Raw genomic sequence first — 21,430 nt, 5'->3', positions numbered from 1 at the left:
ACACCCCACCAGGGCCTTTGCTTCTGGCTGAGGCCACCTACACCACACCAGGTCCTGTGCTGCTGGTGGAGGCCATCTACACCAAACCAGGGCCTGTACTGCTGGTTAAAAGCTAAATTGAGTCCTTGGGTTAGAGTATTAGGCAACCATGCAGTTACCATTAACAATGTAGTTAAATTGGAGGGTTGTGTTTCGTAACTTCAAGTACTGCCCAACTCACCACTTGATTCCATAAATTGACACTTTGTGCTGAGGTCTGCAGCTTACGGCCATACCACCCTGAGCACGCCCGCTCTCGTCTGATCTCGGAAGCTAAGCAGTGTTGGGCTTGGTTAGTACTTGGATGGGAGACCGCCTGGGAATACCAGGTGCTGTAAGCTTTTCATGTCATTGAACTGCTTTTGATCCAGAGAAAGAGGGTGTTGAAAGACCCAAAGCAGCTGCCCATTAATGAGGGCACATAAACGACATTCCTTTTGGCTGTTTTCAGCAATGTCTTGTGCTGCCAGGTGAGGCCATCCGCACCACACCGGGGCCTGTGCTGCTAAGATAGGTGATCTAAATTACACCAGGGCGTGTGCATCTGGCTGAGGACCGGTGCTTCCGGCTGAGGCCATCTACAACACACCAGGGCCTGAGTTTCAGGAAGAAGCCACCTCCACCTCACCAGGTCCTGTGCTGCTAGCTGAGGCCATCTACAACACACCACGGCCTGTGCTCCTGGCTTTGGCCACCAACACCACACCAGGTTCTGTGGCTCTGGCTGAGGCCAACTACACCACACCAGGGCCTGTGGCTCTGGCTGAAGCCATCTACCCCACACCAGGGCCTGTGTTGCTGGTTGAGGCCATTTTAATCACACCAGGGCCTGTGCTGCTGGATGAGGCCATATACATCACACGAGGGCTTGCTCTACTGGATGAGGCCAACTACACCACACCAGGGCCTGTGCTTCTGGCTGAGGCCATCTACATTACACGAGGGCTTGCGCTGCTGGCTTAGTCCATCTACACCACACCAGGGCCTGTGGCTCTGGCTTAGGCCATATACACCCCACCAGGGCCTTTGCTTCTGGCTGAGGCCACCTACACCACACCAGGTCCTGTGCTGCTGGTGGAGGCCATCTACACCAAACCAGGGCCTGTACTGCTGGTTAAAAGCTAAATTGAGTCCTTGGGTTAGGGTATTAGGCAACCATGCAGTTACCATTAACAATGTAGTTAAATTGGAGGGTTGTGTTTCGTAACTTCAAGTACTGCCCAACTCACCACTTGATTCCATAAATTGACACTTTGTGCTGAGGTCTGCAGCTTACGGCCATACCACCCTGAGCACGCCCGCTCTCGTCTGATCTCGGAAGCTAAGCAGGGTTGGGCTTGGTTAGTACTTGGATGGGGGACCGCCTGGGAATAGCAGGTGCTGTAAGCTTTTCATGTCATTGAACTGCTTTTGATCCAGAGAAGGAGGGTGTTGAAAGACCCAAAGCAGCTGCCCATTAATGAGGGCACATAAACGACATTCCTTTTGGCTGTTTTCAGCAATGTCTTGTGCTGCCAGGTGAGGCCATCCGCACCACACCGGGGCCTGTGCTGCTAAGATAGGTCATCTAAATTACACCAGGGCGTGTGCATCTGGCTGAGGACCGGTGCTTCCGGCTGAGGCCATCTACAGCACACCACGGCCTGTGCTCTTGGCTTTGGCCACCTACACCACACCAGGGTCTGTGCTGCTGGCTGAGGCCAACTACACCACACCAGGTCCTGTGCTTCTGGCTGTGGCCATGTACACCACATCAGGACCTGTGCTGGCGGGTGAGGCCAACTACACCACAACAGGGCCTGTGGCTCTGGCTGAAGCCATCTACCCAACACCAGGGCCTTTGTTGTTGGTTGAGGCCATTTTAATCACACCACGGCCTGTGCTGCTGGATGAGGCCATGTACATCACACGAGGGCTTGCGCTGCTGGATGAGGCCAACTACACCACACCAGGGCCTTTGGCTCTGGTTTAGGCCTTATAAACCCCACCAGGGCCTGTGCTTCTGGATGAGGCCATCTACATTACACGAGGGCTTGCGCTGCTGGCTTAGTCCATCTACACCCCACCAGGGCCTTTGCTTCTGGCTTAGGCCATATACACCCCACCAGGGCCTTTGCTTCTGGCTGAGGCCACCTACACCACACCAGGTCCTGTGCTGCTGGTGGAGGCCATCTACACCAAACCAGGGCCTGTACTGCTGGTTAAAAGCTAAATTGAGTCCTAGGGTTAGGGTATTAGGCAACCATGCAGTTACCATTAACAATGTAGTTAAATTGGAGGGTTGTGTTTCGTAACTTCAAGTACTGCCCAACTCACCACTTGATTCCATAAATTTACACTTTGTGCTGAGGTCTGCAGCTTACGGCCATACCACCCTGAGCACGCGTGATCTCGGAAGCTAAGCAGGGTTTGGCATGGTTAGTACTTGGATGGGAGACCGCCTGGGAATACCAGGTGCTGTAAGCTTTTCATGTCATTGAACTGCTTTTGATCCAGAGAAGGAGGGTGTTGAAAGACCCAAAGCAGCTGCCCATTAATGAGGGCACATAAACGACATTCCTTTTGGCTGTTTTCAGCAATGTCTTGTGCTGCCAGGTGAGGCCATCCGCACCACACCGGGGCCTCTGCTGCTAAGATAGGTCATCTAAATTACACCAGGGCGTGTGCATCTGGCTGAGGACCGGTGCTTCCGGCTGAGGCCATCTACAACACACCAGGGCCTGAGTTGCAGGAAGAAGCCACCTCCACCTCACCAGGTCCTGTGCTGCTAGCTGAGGCCATCTACAACACACCACGGCCTGTGCTCCTGGCTTTGGCCACCAACACCACACCAGGTTCTTTTGGCTCCGGCTGAGGCCAACTACACCACACCAGGGCCTGTGGCTCTGGCTGAAGCCATCTACCCCACACCAGGGCCTGTGTTGCTGGTTGAGGCCATTTTAATCACACCAGGGCCTGTGCTGCTGGATGAGGCCATATACATCACACGAGGGCTTGCTCTACTGGATGAGGCCAACTACACCACACCAGGGCCTGTGCTTCTGGCTGAGGCCATCTACATTACACGAGGGCTTGCGCTGCTGGCTTAGTCCATCTACACCACACCAGGGCCTGTGGCTCTGGCTTAGGCCATATACACCCCACCAGGGCGTTTGCTTCTGGCTGAGGCCACCTACACCACATCAGGTCCTGTGCTGCTGGTGGAGGCCATCTACACCAAACCAGGGCCTGTACTGCTGGTTAAAAGCTAAATTGAGTCCTTGGGTTAAGGTATTAGGCAACCATGCAGTTACCATTAACAATGTAGTTAAATTGGAGGGTTGTGTTTCGTAACTTCAAGTACTGCTGCTAAGATTGGTCATCTAAATTACACCAGGGCGTGTGCATCTGGCTGAGGACCGGTGCTTCCGGCTGAGGCCATCTACAACACACCAGGGCCTGAGTTGCAGGAAGAAGCCACCTCCACCTCACCAGCTCCTGTGCTGCTAGCTGAGGCCATCTACAACACACCATGGCCTGTGCTCCTGGCTTTGGCCACCAACGCCACACCAGGTTCTGTGGCTCTGGCTGAGGCCAACTACACCACACCAGGGCCTGTGGTTCTGGCTGAAGCCATCTACCCCACACCAGGGCCTGTGTTGCTGGTTGAGGCCATTTTAATAACACCAGGGCCTGTGCTGCTGGAGGAGGCCATATACATCACACGAGGGCTTGCTCTACTGGATGAGGCCAACTACACCACAACAGGGCCTGTGCTTCTGGCTGAGGCCATCTACATTACACGAGGGCTTGCGCTGCTGGCTTAGTCCATCTACACCACACCAGGGCCTGTGGCTCTGGCTTAGGCCATATACACCCCACCAGGGCCTTTGCTTCTGGCTGAGGCCACCTACACCACACCAGGGCCTGAGTTGCAGGAAGAAGCCACCTCCACCACACCAGGGCCTGTGGCTCTGGCTGAAGCCATCTACCCCACACCAGGGCCTTTGTTGCTGGTTGAGGCCATTTTAATCACACCAGGGCCTGTGCTGCTTGATGAGGCCATGTACATCACACGAGGGCTTGCGTTGCTGGATGAGGCCAACTACACCACACCAGGGCCTTTGGCTCTGGCTTAGGCGATATACACCACACCAGGGCCTGTGCTTCTGGATGACGCCATCTACATTACACGAGGGCTTGCGCTGCTGGCTTAGTCCATCTACACCACACCAGGGCCTGTGGCTCTGGCTTAGGCCATATACACCCCACCAGGGCCTTTGCTTCTGGCTGAGGCCACCTACACCACACCAGGTCCTGTGCTGCTGGTGGAGGCCATCTACACCAAACCAGGGCCTGTACTGCTGGTTAAAAGCTAAATTGAGTCCTTGGGTTAAGGTATTAGGCAACCATGCAGTTACCATTAACAATGTAGTTAAATTGGAGGGTTGTGTTTCGTAACTTCAAGTACTGCCCAACTCACCACTTGATTCCATAAATTGACACTTGGTGCTGAGGTCTACACCTTACGGCCATACCACCCTGAGCACGCCTGCTCTCGTCTGATCTCGGAAGCTAAGCAGGGTTGGGCTTGCTTAGTACTTGGATAGGAGACTGCCTGGGAATACCAGGTGCTGTAAGCTTTTCATGTCATTGAACTTCTTTTGATCCAGAGAAGGAGGGTGTTGAAAGACCCAAAGCAGCTGCCCATTAATGAGGGCACATAAACGACATTCCTTTTGGCTGTTTTCAGCAATGTCTTGTGCTGCCAGGTGAGGCCATCCGCACCACACCGGGGCCTGTGCTGCTATGATAGGTCATCTAAATTACACCAGGGCGTGTGCATCTGGTTAAGGACCGGTGCTTCCGGCTGAGAACATCTACAACACACCAGGGCCTGAGTTTCAGGAAGAAACCACCTCCACCTCACCAGGTCCTGTGCTGCTAGCTGAGGCCATCTACAACACACCACGGCCTGTGCTCCTGGCTTTGGCCACCTACACCACACCATGTTCTGTGCTGCTGGCTGAGGCTGACTGCAACACACCAGGGCTTGCGCTTCTGGCCTAGGCCACCTCCACCAAACCAGGTCCTGTGCTGCTGGCTAAGGCCAACTACACCACTCCATGGCCAGTGCTTCTGGCTGAGGCCATGTACACCACATCAGGACGTGTGCTGGCGGGTGAGGCCAACTACACCACACCAGGGTCTGTGGCTCTGGCTGAAGCCATCTACCCCACACCAGGGCCTTTGTTGCAGGTTGAGGCCATTTTAATCACACCAGGGCCTGTGCTGCTGGATGAGGCCATGTACATCACACGAGGGCTTGCAGTTCTGGATGAGGCCAAAAAAAACCACACCAGGGCCTGTGGCTCTGGCTTAGGCCATATACACCCCACCAGGGTCTGTGCTTCTGGATGAGGCCAACTACACCACACCAGGGCCTGTGCTTCTGGCTGAGGCCATCTACATTACACGAGGGCTTGCGCTGCTGGCTTAGTCCATCTACACCACACCAGGGCCTGTGGCTCTGGCTTAGGCCATATACACCCCACCAGGGCCTTTGCTTCTGGCTGAGGCCACCTACACCACACCAGGTCCTGTGCTGCTGGTGGAGGCCATCTACACCAAACCAGGGCCTGTACTGCTGGTTAAAAGCTAAATTGAGTCCTTGGGTTAGGGTATTAGGCAACCATGCAGTTACCATTAACAATGTAGTTAAATTGGAGGGTTGTGTTTCGTAACTTCAAGTACTGCCCAACTCACCACTTGATTCCATAAATTGACACTTTGTGCTGAGGTCTGCAGCTTACGGCCATACCACCCTGAGCACGCCCGCTCTCGTCTGATCTCGGAAGCTAAGCAGGGTTGGGCTTGGTTAGTACTTGGATGGGGGACCGCCTGGGAATACCAGGTGCTGTAAGCTTTTCATGTCATTGAACTGCTTTTGATCCAGAGAAGGAGGGTGTTGAAAGACCCAAAGCAGCTGCCCATTAATGAGGGCACATAAACGACATTCCTTTTGGCTGTTTTCAGCAATGTCTTGTGCTGCCAGGTGAGGCCATCCGCACCACACCGGGGCCTGTGCTGCTAAGATAGGTCATCTAAATTACACCAGGGCGTGTGCATCTGGCTGAGGACCGGTGCTTCCGGCTGAGGCCATCTACAACACACCAGGGCCTGAGTTGCAGGAAGAAGCCACCTCCACCTCATCAGGTCCTGTGCTGCTAGCTGAGGCCATCTACAACACACCACGGCCTGTGCTCCTGGCTTTGGCCACCAACACCACACCAGGTTCTGTGGCTCTGGCTGAGGCCAACTACACCACACCAGGGCCTGTGGCTCTGGCTGAAGCCATCTACCCCACACCAGGGCCTGTGCTGCTGGATGAGGCCATATACATCACACGAGGGCTTGCTCTACTGGATGAGGCCAACTACACCACACCAGGGCCTGTGCTTCTGGCTGAGGCCATCTACATTACACGAGGGCTTGCGCTGCTGGCTTAGTCCATCTACACCACACCAGGGCCTGTGGCTCTGGCTTAGGCCATATACACCCCACCAGGGCCTTTGCTTCTGGCTGAGGCCACCTACACCACACCAGGTCCTGTGCTGCTGGTGGAGGCCATCTACACCAAACCAAGGCCTGTACTGCTGGTTAAAAGCTAAATTGAGTCCTTGGGTTAGAGTATTAGGCAACCATGCAGTTACCATTAACAATGTAGTTAAATTGGAGGGTTGTGTTTCGTAACTTCAAGTACTGCCCAACTCACCACTTGATTCCATAAATTGACACTTTGTGCTGAGGTCTGCAGCTTACGGCCATACCACCCTGAGCGCGTCTGATCTCGGAAGCTAAGCAGGGTTGGGCTTGGTTAGTACTTGGATGGGAGACTGCCTGGGAATACCAGGTGCTGTAAGCTTTTCATGTCATTGAACTTCTTTTGATCCAGAGAAGGAGGGTGTTGAAAGACCCAAAGCAGCTGCCCATTAATGAGGGCACATAAACGACATTCCTTTTGGCTGTTTTCAGCAATGTCTTGTGCTGCCAGGTGAGGCCATCCGCACCACACCGGGGCCTGTGCTGCTAAGATAGGTCATCTAAATTACACCAGGGCGTGTGCATCTGGCTGAGGACCGCTGCTTCCGGCTGAGGCCATCTACAGCACACCAGGGCCTGAGTTGCAGGAAGAAGCCACCTCCACCTCACCAGGTCCTGTGCTGCTAGCTGAGGCCATCTACAACACACCACGGCCTGTGCTCCTGGCTGAGGCCACCAACACCACACCAGGTTCTGTGGCTCTGGCTGAGGCCAACTACACCACACCAGGGCCTGTGGCTCTGGCTGAAGCCATCTACCACACACCAGGGCCTGTGTTGCTGGTTGAGGCCATTTTAATCACACCAGGGCCTGTGCTGCTGGATGAGGCCATATACATCACACGAGGGCTTGCTCTACTGGATGAGGCCAACTACACCACACCAGGGCCTGTGCTTCTGGCTGAGGCCATCTACATTACACGAGGGCTTGCGCTGCTGGCTTAGTCCATCTACACCATACCAGGGCCTGTGGCTCTGGCTTAGGCCATATACACCCCACCAGGGCCTTTGCTTCTGGCTGAGGCCACCTACACCACACCAGGTCCTGTGCTGCTGGTGGAGGCCATCTACACCAAACCAGGGCCTGTACTGCTGGTTAAAAGCTAAATTGAGTCCTTGGGTTAGAGTATTAGGCAACCATGCAGTTACCATTAACAATGTAGTTAAATTGGAGGGTTGTGTTTCGTAACTTCAAGTACTGCCCAACTCACCACTTGATTCCATAAATTGACACTTTGTGCTGAGGTCTGCAGCTTACGTCCATACCACCCTGAGCACGCCCGATCTCGTCTGATCTCGGAAGCTAAGCAGGGTTGGGCTTGGTTAGTACTTGGATGGGAGACCGCCTGGGAATACCAGGTGCTGTAAGCTTTTCATGTCATTGAACTGCTTTTGATCCAGAGAAGGAGGGTGTCGAAAGACCCAAAGCAACTGCCCATTAATGAGGGCACATAAACGACATTCCTTTTGGCTGTTTTCAGCAATGTCTTGTGCTGCCAGGTGAGGCCATCCGCACCACACCGGGGCCTGTGCTGCTAAGATAGGTGATCTAAATTACACCAGGGCGTGTGCATCTGGCTGAGGACCGGTGCTTCCGGCTGAGGCCATCTACAACACAACACGGCCTGTGCTCCTGGCTTTGGCCACCAACACCACACCAGGTTCTGTGGCTCTGGCTGAGGCCAACTACACCACACCAGGTCCTGTGGCTCTGGCTGAAGCCATCTACTCCCACACCAGGGCCTGTGCTGCTGGATGAGGCCATATACATCACACGAGGGCTTGCTCTACTGGATGAGGCCAACTACACCACACCAGGGCCTGTGGCTCTGGCTGAGGCCATCTACATTACACGAGGGCTTGCGCTGCTGGCTTAGTCCATCTACACCACACCAGGGCCTGTGGCTCTGGCTTAGGCCATATACACCCCACCAGGGCCTGTGGCTCTGGCTTAGGCCATATACACCACACCAGGTCCTGTGCTGCTGGTGGAGGACATCTACACCAAACCAGGGCCTGTACTGCTGGTTAAAAGCTAAAATGAGTCCTTGGGTTAGAGTATTAGGCAACCATGCAGTTACCATTAACAATGTAGTTAAATTGGAGGGTTGTGTTTCGTAACTTCAAGTACTGCCCAACTCACCACTTGATTCCATAAATTTACACTTTGTGCTGAGGTCTGCAGCTTACGGCCATACCACCCTGAGCACGCCCGATCTCGTCTGATCTCGGAAGCTAAGCAGGGTTGGGCTTGGTTAGTACTTGGATGGGAGACCGCCTGGGAATACCAGGTGCTGTAAGCTTTTCATGTCATTGAACTGCTTTTGATCCAGAGAAGGAGGGTGTTGAAAGACCCAAAGCAGCTGCCCATTAATGAGGGCACATAAACGACATTCCTTTTGGCTGTTTTCAGCAATGTCTTGTGCTGCCAGGTGAGGCCATCCGCACCACACCGGGGCCTGTGCTGCTAAGATAGGTCATCTAAATTACACCAGAGCGTGTGCATCTGGCTGAGGACCGGTGCTTCCGGCTGAGGCCATCTACAACACACCACGGCCTGTGCTCCTGGCTTTGGCCACCAACACCACACCAGGTTCTGTGGCTCTGGCTGAGGCCAACTACACCACACCAGGGCCTGTGGCTCTGGCTGAAGCCATCTACCCCACACCAGGGCCTGTGTTGCTGGTTGAGGCCATTTTAATCACACCAGGGCCTGTGCTGCTGGATGAGGCCATATACATCACACGAGGGCTTGCTCTACTGGATGAGGCCAACTACACCACACCAGGGCCTGTGCTTCTGGCTGAGGCCATCTACATTACACGAGGGCTTGCGCTGCTGGCTTAGTCCATCTACACCACACCAGGGCCTGTGGCTCTGGCTTAGGCCATATACACCCCACCAGGGCCTTTGCTTCTGGCTGAGGCCACCTACACCACACCAGGTCCTGTGCTGCTGGTGGAGGCCATCTACACCAAACCAGGGCCTGTACTGCTGGTTAAAAGCTAAATTGAGTCCTTGGGTTAGAGTATTAGGCAACCATGCAGTTACCATTAACAATGTAGTTAAATTGGAGGGTTGTGTTTCGTAACTTCAAGTACTGCCCAACTCACCACTTGATTCCATAAATTGACACTTTGTGCTGAGGTCTGCAGCTTACGTCCATACCACGCTGAGCACGCCCGATCTCGTCTGATCTCGGAAGCTAAGCAGGGTTGGGCTTGGTTAGTACTTGGATGGGAGACCGCCTGGGAATAACAGGTGCTGTAAGCTTTACATGTCATTGAACTGCTTTTGATCCAGAGAAGGAGGGTGTCGAAAGACCCAAAGCAGCTGCCCATTAATGAGGGCACATAAACGACATTCCTTTTGGCTGTTTTCAGCAATGTCTTGTGCTGCCAGGTGAGGCCATCCGCACCACACCGGGGCCTGTGCTGCTAAGATAGGTCATCTAAATTACACCAGGGCGTGTGCATCTGGCTGAGGACCGGTGCTTCTGGCTGAGGACCGGTGCTTCCGGCTGAGGCCATCTACAACACAACACGGCCTGTGCTCCTGGCTTTGGCCACCAACACCACACCAGGTTCTGTGGCTCTGGCTGAGGCCAACTACACCACACCAGGTCCTGTGGCTCTGGCTGAAGCCATCTACTCCCACACCAGGGCCTGTGCTGCTGGATGAGGCCATATACATCACACGAGGGCTTGCTCTACTGGATGAGGCCAACTACACCACACCAGGGCCTGTGCTTCTGGCTGAGGCCATCTACATTACACGAGGGCTTGCGCTGCTGGCTTAGTCCATCTACACCACACCAGGGCCTGTGGCTCTGGCTTAGGCCATATACACCCCACCAGGGCCTGTGGCTCTGGCTTAGGCCATATACACCACACCAGGTCCTGTGCTGCTGGTGGAGGACATCTACACCAAACCAGGGCCTGTACTGCTGGTTAAAAGCTAAATTGAGTCCTTGGGTTAGAGTATTAGGCAACCATGCAGTTACCATTAACAATGTAGTTAAATTGGAGGGTTGTGTTTCGTAACTTCAAGTACTGCCCAACTCACCACTTGATTCCATAAATTGACACTTTGTGCTGAGGTCTGCAGCTTACGGCCATACCACCCTGAGCACGCCAGCTCTCGTCTGATCTCGGAAGCTAAGCAGGGTTGGGCTTGGTTAGTACTTGGATGGGGGACCGCCTGGGAATACCAGGTGCTGTAAGCTTTTCATGTCATTGAACTGCTTTTGATCCAGAGAAGGAGGGTGTTGAAAGACCCAAAGCAGCTGCCCATTAATGAGGGCACATAAACGACATTCCTTTTGGCTGTTTTCAGCAATGTCTTGTGCTGCCAGGTGAGGCCATCCGCACCACACCGGGGCCTGTGCTGCTAAGATAGGTCATCTAAATTACACCAGGGCGTGTGCATCTGGCTGAGGACCGGTGCTTCCGGCTGAGGCCATCTACATCACACCAGGGCCTGAGTTGCAGGAAGAAGCCACCTCCACCTCACCAGGTCCTGTGCTGCTAGCTGAGGCCATCTACAACACACCACGGCCTGTGCTCCTGGCTTTGGCCACCTACACCACACCAGGTTCTGTGGCTCTGGCTGAGGCCAACTACACCACACCAGGGCCTGTGGCTCTGGCTGAAGCCATCTACCCCACACCAGGGCCTGTGTTGCTGGTTGAGGCCATTTTAATCACACCAGGGCCTGTGCTGCTGGATGAGGCCATATACATCACACGAGGGCTTGCTCTACTGGATGAGGCCAACTACACCACACCAGGGCCTGTGCTTCTGGCTGAGGCCATCTACATTACACGAGGGCTTGCGCTGCTGGCTTAGTCCATCTACACCACACCAGGGCCTGTGGCTCTGGCTTAGGCCATATACACCTCACCAGGGCCTTTGCTTCTGGCTGAGGCCACCTACACCACACCAGGTCCTGTGCTGCTGGTGGAGGCCATCTACACCAAACCAGGGCCTGTACTGCTGGTTAAAAGCTAAATTGAGTCCTTGGGTTAGAGTATTAGGCAACCATGCAGTTACCATTAACAATGTAGTTAAATTGGAGGGTTGTGTTTCGTAACTTCAAGTACTGCCCAACTCACCACTTGATTCCATAAATTGACACTTTGTGCTGAGGTCTGCAGCTTATGGCCATACCACCCTGAGCACGCCCGATCTCGTCTGATCTCGGAAGCTAAGCAGGGTTGGGCTTGGTTAGTACTTGGATGGGAGACTGCCTGGGAATACCAGGTGCTGTAAGCTTTTCATGTCATTGAACTGCTATTGATCCAGAGAAGGAGGGTGTTGAAAGACCCAAAGCAGCTGCCCATTAATGAGGGCACATAAACGACATTCCTTTTGGCTGTTTTCAGCAATGTCTTGTGCTGCCAGGTGAGGCCATCCGCACCACACCGGGGCCTGTGCTGCTAAGATAGGTCATCTAAATTACACCAGGGCGTGTGCATCTGGCTGAGGACCGGTGCTTCCGGCTGAGGCCATCTACAACACAACACGGCCTGTGCTCCTGGCTTTGGCCACCAACACCACACCAGGTTCTGTGGCTCTGGCTGAGGCCAACTACACCACACCAGGTCCTGTGGCTCTGGCTGAAGCCATCTACTCCCACACCAGGGCCTGTGCTGCTGGATGAGGCCATATACATCACACGAGGGCTTGCTCTACTGGATGAGGCCAACTACACCACACCAGGGCCTGTGCTTCTGGCTGAGGCCATCTACATTACACGAGGGCTTGCGCTGCTGGCTTAGTCCATCTACACCACACCAGGGCCTGTGGCTCTGGCTTAGGCCATATACACCCCACCAGGGCCTTTGCTTCTGGCTGAGGCCACCTACACCACACCAGGTCCTGTGCTGCTGGTGGAGGACATCTACACCAAACCAGGGCCTGTACTGCTGGTTAAAAGCTAAATTGAGTCCTTGGGTTTGAGTATTAGGCAACCATGCAGTTACCATTAACAATGTAGTTAAATTGGAGGGTTGTGTTTCGTAACTTCAAGTACTGCCCAACTCACCACTTGATTCCATAAATTGACACTTTGTGCTGAGGTCTGCAGATTACGTCCATACCACCCTGAGCACGCCCGATCTCGTCTGATCTCGGAAGCTAAGCAGGGTTGGGCTTGGTTAGTACTTGGATGGGAGACCGCCTGGGAATACCAGGTGCTGTAAGCTTTACATGTCATTGAACTGCTTTTGATCCAGAGAAGGAGGGTGTCGAAAGACCCAAAGCAGCTGCCCATTAATGAGGGCACATAAACGACATTCCTTTTGGCTGTTTTCAGCAATGTCTTGTGCTGCCAGTTGAGGCCATCCGCACCACACCGGGGCCTGTGCTGCTAAGATAGGTGATCTAAATTACACCAGGGCGTGTGCATCTGGCTGAGGACCGGTGCTTCCGGCTGAGGCCATCTACAACACAACACGGCCTGTGCTCCTGGCTTTGGCCACCAACACCACACCAGGTCCTGTGGCTCTGGCTGAAGCCATCTACTCCCACACCAGGGCCTGTGCTGCTGGATGAGGCCATATACATCACACGAGGGCTTGCTCTACTGGATGAGGCCAACTACACCACACCAGGGCCTGTGCTTCTGGCTGAGGCCATCTACATTACACGAGGGCTTGCGCTGCTGGCTTAGTCCATCTACACCACACCAGGGCCTGTGGCTCTGGCTTAGGCCATATACACCCCACCAGGGCCTGTGGCTCTGGCTTAGGCCATATACACCACACCAGGTCCTGTGCTGCTGGTGGAGGACATCTACACCAAACCAGGGCCTGTACTGCTGGTTAAAAGCTAAATTGAGTCCTTGGGTTAGAGTATTAGGCAACCATGCAGTTACCATTAACAATGTAGTTAAATTGGAGGGTTGTGTTTCGTAACTTCAAGTACTGCCCAACTCACCACTTGATTCCATAAATTGACCCTTTGTGCTGAGGTCTGCAGCTTACGGCCATACCACCCTGAGCTCGTCTGATTTTGGAAGCTAAGCAGGGTTGGACTTGGTTAGTACTTGGATGGGAGACCGCCTGGGAATGCCAGGTGCTGTAAGCTTTTCATGTCATTGAACTGCTTTTGATCCAGAGAAGGAGGGTGCTGAAAGACCCAAAGCAGCTGCCCATTAATGAGGGCACATAAACGACATTCCTTTTGGCTGTTTTCAGCAATGTCTTGTGCTGCCAGGTGAGGCCATCCGCACCACACCGGGGCCTGTGCTGCTAAGATAGGTCATCTAAATTACACCAGAGCGTGTGCATCTGGCTGAGGACCGGTGCTTCCGGCTGAGGCCATCTACAACACAACACGGCCTGTGCTCCTGGCTTTGGCCACCAACACCACACCAGGTTCTGTGGCTCTGGCTTTGGCCAACTACACCACACCAGGGCCTGTGGCTCTGGCTGAAGCCATCTACCCCACACCAGGGCCTGTGTTGCTGGTTGAGGCCATTTTAATCACACCAGGGCCTGTGCTGCTGGATGAGGCCATATACATCACACGAGGGCTTGCTCTACTGGATGAGGCCAACTACACCACACCAGGGCCTGTGCTTCTGGCTGAGGCCATCTACATTACACGAGGGCTTGCGCTGCTGGCTTAGTCCATCTACACCACACCAGGGCCTGTGGCTGTGGCTTAGGCCATATACACCCCACCAGGGCCTTTGCTTCTGGCTGAGGCCACCTACACCACACCAGGTCCTGTGCTGCTGGTGGAGGCCATCTACACCAAACCAGGGCCTGTACTGCTGGTTAAAAGCTAAATTGAGTCCTTGGGTTAGGGTATTAGGCAACCATGCAGTTACCATTAACAATGTAGTTAAATTGGAGGGTTGTGTTTCGTAACTTCAAGTACTGCCCAACTCACCACTTGATTCCATAAATTGACACTTTGTGCTGAGGTCTGCAGCTTACGTCCATACCACCCTGAGCACGCCCGATCTCGTCTGATCTCGGAAGCAAAGCAGGGTTGGGCTTGGTTAGTACTTGGATGGGAGACCGCCTGGGAATACCAGGTGCTGTAAGCTTTACATGTCATTGAACTGCTTTTGATCCAGAGAAGGAGGGTGTCGAAAGACCCAAAGCAGCTGCCCATTAATGAGGGCACATAAACGACATTCCTTTTGGCTGTTTTCAGCAATGTCTTGTGCTGCCAGGTGAGGCCATCCGCACCACACCGGGGCCTGTGCTGCTAAGATAGGTGATCTAAATTACACCAGGGCGTGTGCATCTGGCTGAGGACCGGTGCTTCCGGCTGAGGCCATCTACAACACAACACGGCCTGTGCTCCTGGCTTTGGCCACCAACACCACACCAGGTTCTGTGGCTCTGGCTGAGGCCAACTACACCACACCAGGTCCTGTGGCTCTGGCTGAAGCCATCTACTCCCACACCAGGGCCTGTGCTGCTGGATGAGGCCATATACATCACACGAGGGCTTGCTCTACTGGATGAGGCCAACTACACCACACCAGGGCCTGTGCTTCTGGCTGAGGCCATCTACATTACACGAGGGCTTGCGCTGCTGGCTTAGTCCATCTACACCACAAAAGGGCCTGTGGCTCTGGCTTAGGCCATATACACCCCACCAGGGCCTGTGGCTCTGGCTTAGGCCATATACACCACACCAGGTCCTGTGCTGCTGGTGGAGGACATCTACACCAAACCAGGGCCTGTACTGCTGGTTAAAAGCTAAATTGAGTCCTTGGGTTAGAGTATTAGGCAACCATGCAGTTACCATTAACAATGTAGTTAAATTGGAGGGTTGTGTTTCGTAACTTCAAGTACTGCCCAACTCACCACTTGATTCCATAAATTGACACTTTGTGCTGAGGTCTGCAGCTTACGGCCATACCACCCTGAGCACGCCCGATCTCGTTTGATCTCGGAAGCTAAGCAGGGTTGGACTTGGTTAGTACTTGGATGGGAGACCGCCTGGGAATACCAGGTGCTGTAAGCTTTTCATGTCATTGAACTGCTTTTGATCCAGAGAAGGAGGGTGTTGAAAGACCCAAAGCAGCTGCCCATTAATGAGGGCACATAAACGACATTCCTTTTGGCTGTTTTCAGCAATGTCTTGTGCTGCCAGGTGAGGCCATCCGCACCACACCGGGGCCTGTGCTGCTAAGATAGGTCATCTAAATTACACCAGAGCGTGTGCATCTGGCTGAGGACCGGTGCTTCCGGCTGAGGCCATCTACAACACAACACGGCCTGTGCTCCTGGCTTTGGCCACCAACACCACACCAGGTTCTGTGGCTCTGGCTGAGGCCAACTACACCACACCAGGGCCTGTGGCTCTGGCTGAAGCCATCTACCCCACACCAGGGCCTGTGTTGCTGGTTGAGGCCATTTTAATCACACCAGGGCCTGTGCTGCTGGATGAGGCCATATACATCACACGAGGGCTTGCTCTACTGGATGAGGCCAACTACACCACACCAGGGCCTGTGCTTCTGGCTGAGGCCATCTACATTACACGAGGGCTTGCGCTGCTGGCTTAGTCCATCTACACCACACCAGGGCCTGTGGCTCTGGCTTAGGCCATATACACCCCACCAGGGCCTTTGCTTCTGGCTGAGGCCACCTACACCACACCAGGTCCTGTGCTGCTGGTGGAGGCCATCTACACCAAACCAGGGCCTGTACTGCTGGTTAAAAGCTAAATTGAGTCCTTGGGTTAGGGTATTAGGCAACCATGCAGTTACCATTAACAATGTAGTTAAATTGGAGGGTTGTGTTTCGTAACTTCAAGTACTGCCCAACTCACCACTTGATTCCATAAATTGACACTTTGTGCTGAGGTCTGCAGCTTACGGCCATACGACCCTGAGCACGCCCGCTCTCGTCTGATCTCGGAAGCTTAGCAGGGTTGGGCTTGGTTAGTACTTGGATGGGAGACCGCCTGGGAATACCAGGTGCTGTAAGCTTTTCATGTCATTGAACTGCTTTTGATCCAGAGAAGGAGGGTGTTGAAAGACCCAAAGCAGCTGCCCATTAATGAGGGCACATAAACGACATTCCTTTTGGCTGTTTTCAGCAATGTCTTGTGCTGCCAGGTGAGGCCATCCGCACCACACCGGGGCCTGTGCTGCTAAGATAGGTGATCTAAATTACACCAGGGCGTGTGCATCTGGCTGAGGACCGGTGCTTCCGGCTGAGGCCATCTACAACACAACACGGCCTGTGCTCCTGGCTTTGGCCACCAACACCACACCAGGTCCTGTGGCTCTGGCTGAAGCCATCTACTCCCACACCAGGGCCTGTGCTGCTGGATGAGGCCATATACATCACACGAGGGCTTGCTCTACTGGATGAGGCCAACTACACCACACCAGGGCCTGTGCTTCTGGCTGAGGCCATCTACATTACACGAGGGCTTGCGCTGCTGGCTTAGTCCATCTACACCACACCAGGGCCTGTGGCTCTGGCTTAGGCCATATACACCCCACCAGGGCCTGTGGCTCTGGCTTAGGCCATATACACCACACCAGGTCCTGTGCTGCTGGTGGAGGACATCTACACCAAACCAGGGCCTGTACTGCTGGTTAAAAGCTAAATTGAGTCCTTGGGTTAGAGTATTAGGCAACCATGCAGTTACCATTAACAATGTAGTTAAATTGGAGGGTTGTGTTTCGTAACTTCAAGTACTGCCCAACTCACCACTTGATTCCATAAATTGACCCTTTGTGCTGAGGTCTGCAGCTTACGGCCATACCACCCTGAGCTCGTCTGATTTTAGAAGCTAAGCAGGGTTGGACTTGGTTAGTACTTGAATGGGAGACCGCCTGGGAATGCCAGGTGCTGTAAGCTTTTCATGTCATTGAACTGCTTTTGATCCAGAGAAGGAGGGTGCTGAAAGACCCAAAGCAGCTGCCCATTAATGAGGGCACATAAACGACATTCCTTTTGGCTGTTTTCAGCAATGTCTTGTGCTGCCAGGTGAGGCCATCCGCACCACACCGGGGCCTGTGCTGCTAAGATAGGTCATCTAAATTACACCAGAGCGTGTGCATCTGGCTGAGGACCGGTGCTTCCGGCTGAGGCCATCTACAACACAACACGGCCTGTGCTCCTGGCTTTGGCCACCAACACCACACCAGGTTCTGTGGCTCTGGCTGAGGCCAACTACACCACACCAGGGCCTGTGGCTCTGGCTGAAGCCATCTACCCCACACCAGGGCCTGTGTTGCTGGTTGAGGCCATTTTAATCACACCAGGGCCTGTGCTGCTGGATGAGGCCATATACATCACACGAGGGCTTGCTCTACTGGATGAGGCCAACTACACCACACCAGGGCCTGTGCTTCTGGCTGAGGCCATCTACATTACACGAGGGCTTGCGCTGCTGGCTTAGTCCATCTACACCACACCAGGGCCTGTGGCTCTGGCTTAGGCCATATACACCCCACCAGGGCCTTTGCTTCTGGCTGAGGCCACCTACACCACACCAGGTCCTGTGCTGCTGGTGGAGGCCATCTACACCAAACCAGGGCCTGTACTGCTGGTTAAAAGCTAAATTGAGTCCTTGGGTTAGGGTATTAGGCAACCATGCAGTTACCATTAACAATGTAGTTAAATTGGAGGGTTGTGTTTCGTAACTTCAAGTACTGCCCAACTCACCACTTGATTCCATAAATTGACACTTTGTGCTGAGGTCTGCAGCTTACGGCCATACCACCCTGAGCACGCCCGCTCTCGTCTGATCTCGGAAGCTTAGCAGGGTTGGGCTTGGTTAGTACTTGGATGGGAGACCGCCTGGGAATACCAGGTGCTGTAAGCTTTTCATGTCATTGAACTGCTTTTGATCCAGAGAAGGAGGGTGTTGAAAGACCCAAAGCAGCTGCCCATTAATGAGGGCACATAAACGACATTCCTTTTGGCTGTTTTCAGCAATGTCTTGTGCTGCCAGGTGAGGCCATCCGCACCACACCGGGGCCTGTGCTGCTAAGATAGGTGATCTAAATTACACCAGGGCGTGTGCATCTGGCTGAGGACCGGTGCTTCCGGCTGAGGCCATCTACAACACACCAGGGCCTGAGTTGCAGGAAGAAGCCAAATCCACCTCACCAGGTCCTGTGCTGCTAGCTGAGGCCATCTACAACACACCACGGCCTGTGCTCCTGGCTTTGGCCACCAACACCACACCAGGTTCTGTGGCTCTGGCTGAGGCCAACTACACCACACCAGGGCCTGTGGCTCTGGCTGAAGCCATCTACCCCACACAAGGTCCTGTGTTGCTGGTTGAGGCCATTTTAATCACACCAGGGCCTGTGCTGCTGGATGAGGCCATATACATCACACGAGGGCTTGCTCTACTGGATGAGGCCAACCACACCACACCAGGGCCTGTGCTTCTGGCTGAGGCCATCTACATTACACGAGGGCTTGCGCTGCTGGCTTAGTCCATCTACACCACACCAGGGCCTGTGGCTCTGGCTTAGGCCATATACACCCCACCAGGGCCTTTGCTTCTGGCTGAGGCCACCTACACCACACCAGGTCCTGTGCTGCTGGTGGAGGCCATCTACACCAAACCAGGGCCTGTACTGCTGGTTAAAAGCTAAATTGAGTCCTTGGGTTAGAGTATTAGGCAACCATGCAGTTACCATTAACAATGTAGTTAAATTGGAGGGTTGTGTTTCGTAACTTCAAGTACTGCCCAACTCACCACTTGATTCCATAAATTGACACTTTGTGCTGAGGTCTGCAGCTTACGGCCATACCACCCTGAGCGCGCCCGATCTCGTCTGATCTCGGAAGCTAAGCAGGGTTGGGCTTGGTTAGTACTTGGATGGGAGACCGCCTGGGAATACCAGGTGCTGTACGCTTTTCATGTCATTGAACTGCTTTTGATCCAGAGAAGGAGGGTGTTGAAAGACCCAAAGCAGCTGCCCATTAATGAGGGCACATAAACGACATTCCTTTTGGCTGTTTTCAGCAATGTCTTGTGCTGCCAGGTGAGGCCATCCGCACCACACCGGGGCCTGTGCTGCTAAGATAGGTCATCTAAATTACACCAGGGCGTGTGCATCTGACTGAGGACCGGTGCTTCCGGCTGAGGCCATCTACAACACACCAGGGCCTGAGTTGCAGGAAGAAGCCACCTCCACCTCACCAGGTCCTGTGCTGCTAGCTGAGGCCATCTACAACACACCACGGCCTGTGCTCCTGGCTTTGGCCACCAACACCACACCAGGTTCTGTGGCTCTGGCTGAGGCCAACTACACCACACCAGGGCCTGTGGCTCTGGCTGAAGCCATCTACCCCACACCAGGGCCTGTGTTGCTGGTTGAGGCCATTTTAATCACACCAGGGCCTGTGCTGCTGGATGAGGCCATATACATCACACGAGGGCTTGCTCTACTGGATGAGGCCAACTACACCACACCAGGGCCTGTGCTTCTGGCTGAGGCCATCTACATTACACGAGGGCTTGCGCTGCTGGCTTAGTCCATCTACACCACACCAGGGCCTGTGGCTCTGGCTTAGGCCATATACACCCCACCAGGGCCTTTGCTTCTGACTGAGGCCACCTACACCACACCAGGTCCTGTGCTGCTGGTGGAGGCCATCTACACCAAACCAGGGCCTGTACTGCTGGTTAAAAGCTAAATTGAGTCCTTGGGTTAGAGTATTAGGCAACCATGCAGTTACCATTAACAATGTAGTTAAATTGGAGGGTTGTGTTTCGTAACTTCAAGTACTGCCCAACTCACCACTTGATTCCATAAATTGACACTTTGTGCTGAGGTCTGCAGCTTACGGCCATACCACCCTGAGCACGCCCGATCTCGTCTGATCTTGGAAGCTGAGCAGGGTTGGGCTTGGTTAGTACTTGGATTGGAGACCGCCTAGGAATACCAGGTGCTGTAAGCTTTTCATGTCATTGAACTGCTTTTGATCCAGAGAAGGAGGGTGTCGAAAGACCCAAAGCAGCTGCCCATTAATGAGGGCACATAAACGACATTCCTTTTGGCTGTTTTCAGCAATGTCTTGTGCTGCCAGGTGAGGCCATCCGCACCACACCGGGGCCTGTGCTGCTAAGATAGGTCATCTAAATTACAGCAGGGCGTGTGCATCTGGCTGAGGACCGGTGCTTCCGGCTGAGGCCATCTACAACACAACACGGCCTGAGTTGCAGGAAGAAGCCACCTCCACCTCACCAGGTCCTGTGCTGCTAGCTTAGGCCATCTACAACACACCACGGCCTGTGCTCCTGGCTTTGGCCACCAACACCACACCAGGTTCTGTGGCTCTGGCTGAGGCCAACTACACCACACCAGGGCCTGTGGCTCTGGCTGAAGCCATCTACCCCACACCAGGGCCTGTGTTGCTGGTTGAGGCCATTTTAATCACACCAGGGCCTGTGCTGCTGGATGAGGCCATATACATCACACGAGGGCTTGCTCTACTGGATGAGGCCAACTACACCACACCAGGGCCTGTGCTTCTGGCTGAGGCCATCTACATTACACGAGGGCTTGCGCTGCTGGCTTAGTCCATCTACACCACACCAGGGCCTGTGGCTCTGGCTTAGGCCATATACACCCCACCAGGGCCTTTGCTTCTGGCTGAGGCCACCTACACCACACCAGGTCCTGTGCTGCTGGTGGAGGACATCTACACCAAACCAGGGCCTGTACTGCTGGTTAAAAGCTAAATTGAGTCCTTGGGTTAGGGTATTAGGCAACCATGCAGTTACCATTAACAATGTAGTTAAATTGGAGGGTTGTGTTTCGTAACTTCAAGTACTGCCCAACTCACCACTTGATTCCAT

The 21,430-nt window shown here is 53.8% G+C and overlaps 12 non-coding genes and 8 pseudogenes across 12 annotated transcripts; all 20 read left to right on the top strand.

Annotated features, from left to right (window-relative positions):
* Positions 1 to 261: 261 nt before the first annotated feature.
* LOC146366500 (5S ribosomal RNA) lies at positions 262 to 380 on the top strand. Its single transcript, XR_014797981.1, has one exon. It is a non-coding gene; the product is annotated as a 5S ribosomal RNA (ribosomal RNA).
* Positions 381 to 1,309: 929 nt separating this feature from the next.
* On the top strand, positions 1,310 to 1,428 carry LOC146366499 (5S ribosomal RNA). Its single transcript, XR_014797980.1, has one exon. It is a non-coding gene; the product is annotated as a 5S ribosomal RNA (ribosomal RNA).
* A 968-nt stretch (positions 1,429 to 2,396) lies between these two features.
* Positions 2,397 to 2,505, top strand: LOC146366498 (5S ribosomal RNA; annotated as a pseudogene).
* A 2,037-nt stretch (positions 2,506 to 4,542) lies between these two features.
* LOC146366497 (5S ribosomal RNA) lies at positions 4,543 to 4,661 on the top strand (annotated as a pseudogene).
* Positions 4,662 to 5,825: 1,164 nt separating this feature from the next.
* LOC146366496 (5S ribosomal RNA) lies at positions 5,826 to 5,944 on the top strand. Its single transcript, XR_014797875.1, has one exon. It is a non-coding gene; the product is annotated as a 5S ribosomal RNA (ribosomal RNA).
* An 890-nt stretch (positions 5,945 to 6,834) lies between these two features.
* LOC146366495 (5S ribosomal RNA) lies at positions 6,835 to 6,943 on the top strand (annotated as a pseudogene).
* A 929-nt stretch (positions 6,944 to 7,872) lies between these two features.
* LOC146366494 (5S ribosomal RNA) lies at positions 7,873 to 7,991 on the top strand. Its single transcript, XR_014797873.1, has one exon. It is a non-coding gene; the product is annotated as a 5S ribosomal RNA (ribosomal RNA).
* An 813-nt stretch (positions 7,992 to 8,804) lies between these two features.
* Positions 8,805 to 8,923, top strand: LOC146366493 (5S ribosomal RNA). The gene has a single exon (XR_014798343.1). It is a non-coding gene; the product is annotated as a 5S ribosomal RNA (ribosomal RNA).
* Positions 8,924 to 9,774: 851 nt separating this feature from the next.
* Positions 9,775 to 9,893, top strand: LOC146366492 (5S ribosomal RNA; annotated as a pseudogene).
* An 833-nt stretch (positions 9,894 to 10,726) lies between these two features.
* On the top strand, positions 10,727 to 10,845 carry LOC146366491 (5S ribosomal RNA). The gene has a single exon (XR_014798006.1). It is a non-coding gene; the product is annotated as a 5S ribosomal RNA (ribosomal RNA).
* Positions 10,846 to 11,774: 929 nt separating this feature from the next.
* Positions 11,775 to 11,893, top strand: LOC146366490 (5S ribosomal RNA). The gene has a single exon (XR_014798359.1). It is a non-coding gene; the product is annotated as a 5S ribosomal RNA (ribosomal RNA).
* Positions 11,894 to 12,706: 813 nt separating this feature from the next.
* Positions 12,707 to 12,825, top strand: LOC146366489 (5S ribosomal RNA). Its single transcript, XR_014797964.1, has one exon. It is a non-coding gene; the product is annotated as a 5S ribosomal RNA (ribosomal RNA).
* A 774-nt stretch (positions 12,826 to 13,599) lies between these two features.
* On the top strand, positions 13,600 to 13,708 carry LOC146366488 (5S ribosomal RNA; annotated as a pseudogene).
* Positions 13,709 to 14,559: 851 nt separating this feature from the next.
* LOC146366487 (5S ribosomal RNA) lies at positions 14,560 to 14,678 on the top strand. Its single transcript, XR_014797934.1, has one exon. It is a non-coding gene; the product is annotated as a 5S ribosomal RNA (ribosomal RNA).
* Positions 14,679 to 15,491: 813 nt separating this feature from the next.
* Positions 15,492 to 15,610, top strand: LOC146366486 (5S ribosomal RNA). Its single transcript, XR_014798351.1, has one exon. It is a non-coding gene; the product is annotated as a 5S ribosomal RNA (ribosomal RNA).
* An 851-nt stretch (positions 15,611 to 16,461) lies between these two features.
* On the top strand, positions 16,462 to 16,580 carry LOC146366485 (5S ribosomal RNA; annotated as a pseudogene).
* Positions 16,581 to 17,354: 774 nt separating this feature from the next.
* Positions 17,355 to 17,463, top strand: LOC146366484 (5S ribosomal RNA; annotated as a pseudogene).
* An 851-nt stretch (positions 17,464 to 18,314) lies between these two features.
* Positions 18,315 to 18,433, top strand: LOC146366483 (5S ribosomal RNA). The gene has a single exon (XR_014798008.1). It is a non-coding gene; the product is annotated as a 5S ribosomal RNA (ribosomal RNA).
* A 929-nt stretch (positions 18,434 to 19,362) lies between these two features.
* LOC146366482 (5S ribosomal RNA) lies at positions 19,363 to 19,481 on the top strand. The gene has a single exon (XR_014798347.1). It is a non-coding gene; the product is annotated as a 5S ribosomal RNA (ribosomal RNA).
* Positions 19,482 to 20,410: 929 nt separating this feature from the next.
* LOC146366481 (5S ribosomal RNA) lies at positions 20,411 to 20,529 on the top strand (annotated as a pseudogene).
* The last annotated feature ends 901 nt before the right edge of the window (positions 20,530 to 21,430 follow it).

The sequence above is a fragment of the Perissodus microlepis genome, chromosome 18 (assembly GCF_051167445.1).
Source record: "Perissodus microlepis isolate ML-2025 ecotype Zambia chromosome 18, ASM5116744v1, whole genome shotgun sequence".
Classification (NCBI taxonomy): domain Eukaryota; kingdom Metazoa; phylum Chordata; class Actinopteri; order Cichliformes; family Cichlidae; genus Perissodus; species Perissodus microlepis.
This window is presented reverse-complemented; position numbering and strand designations above follow the sequence as displayed.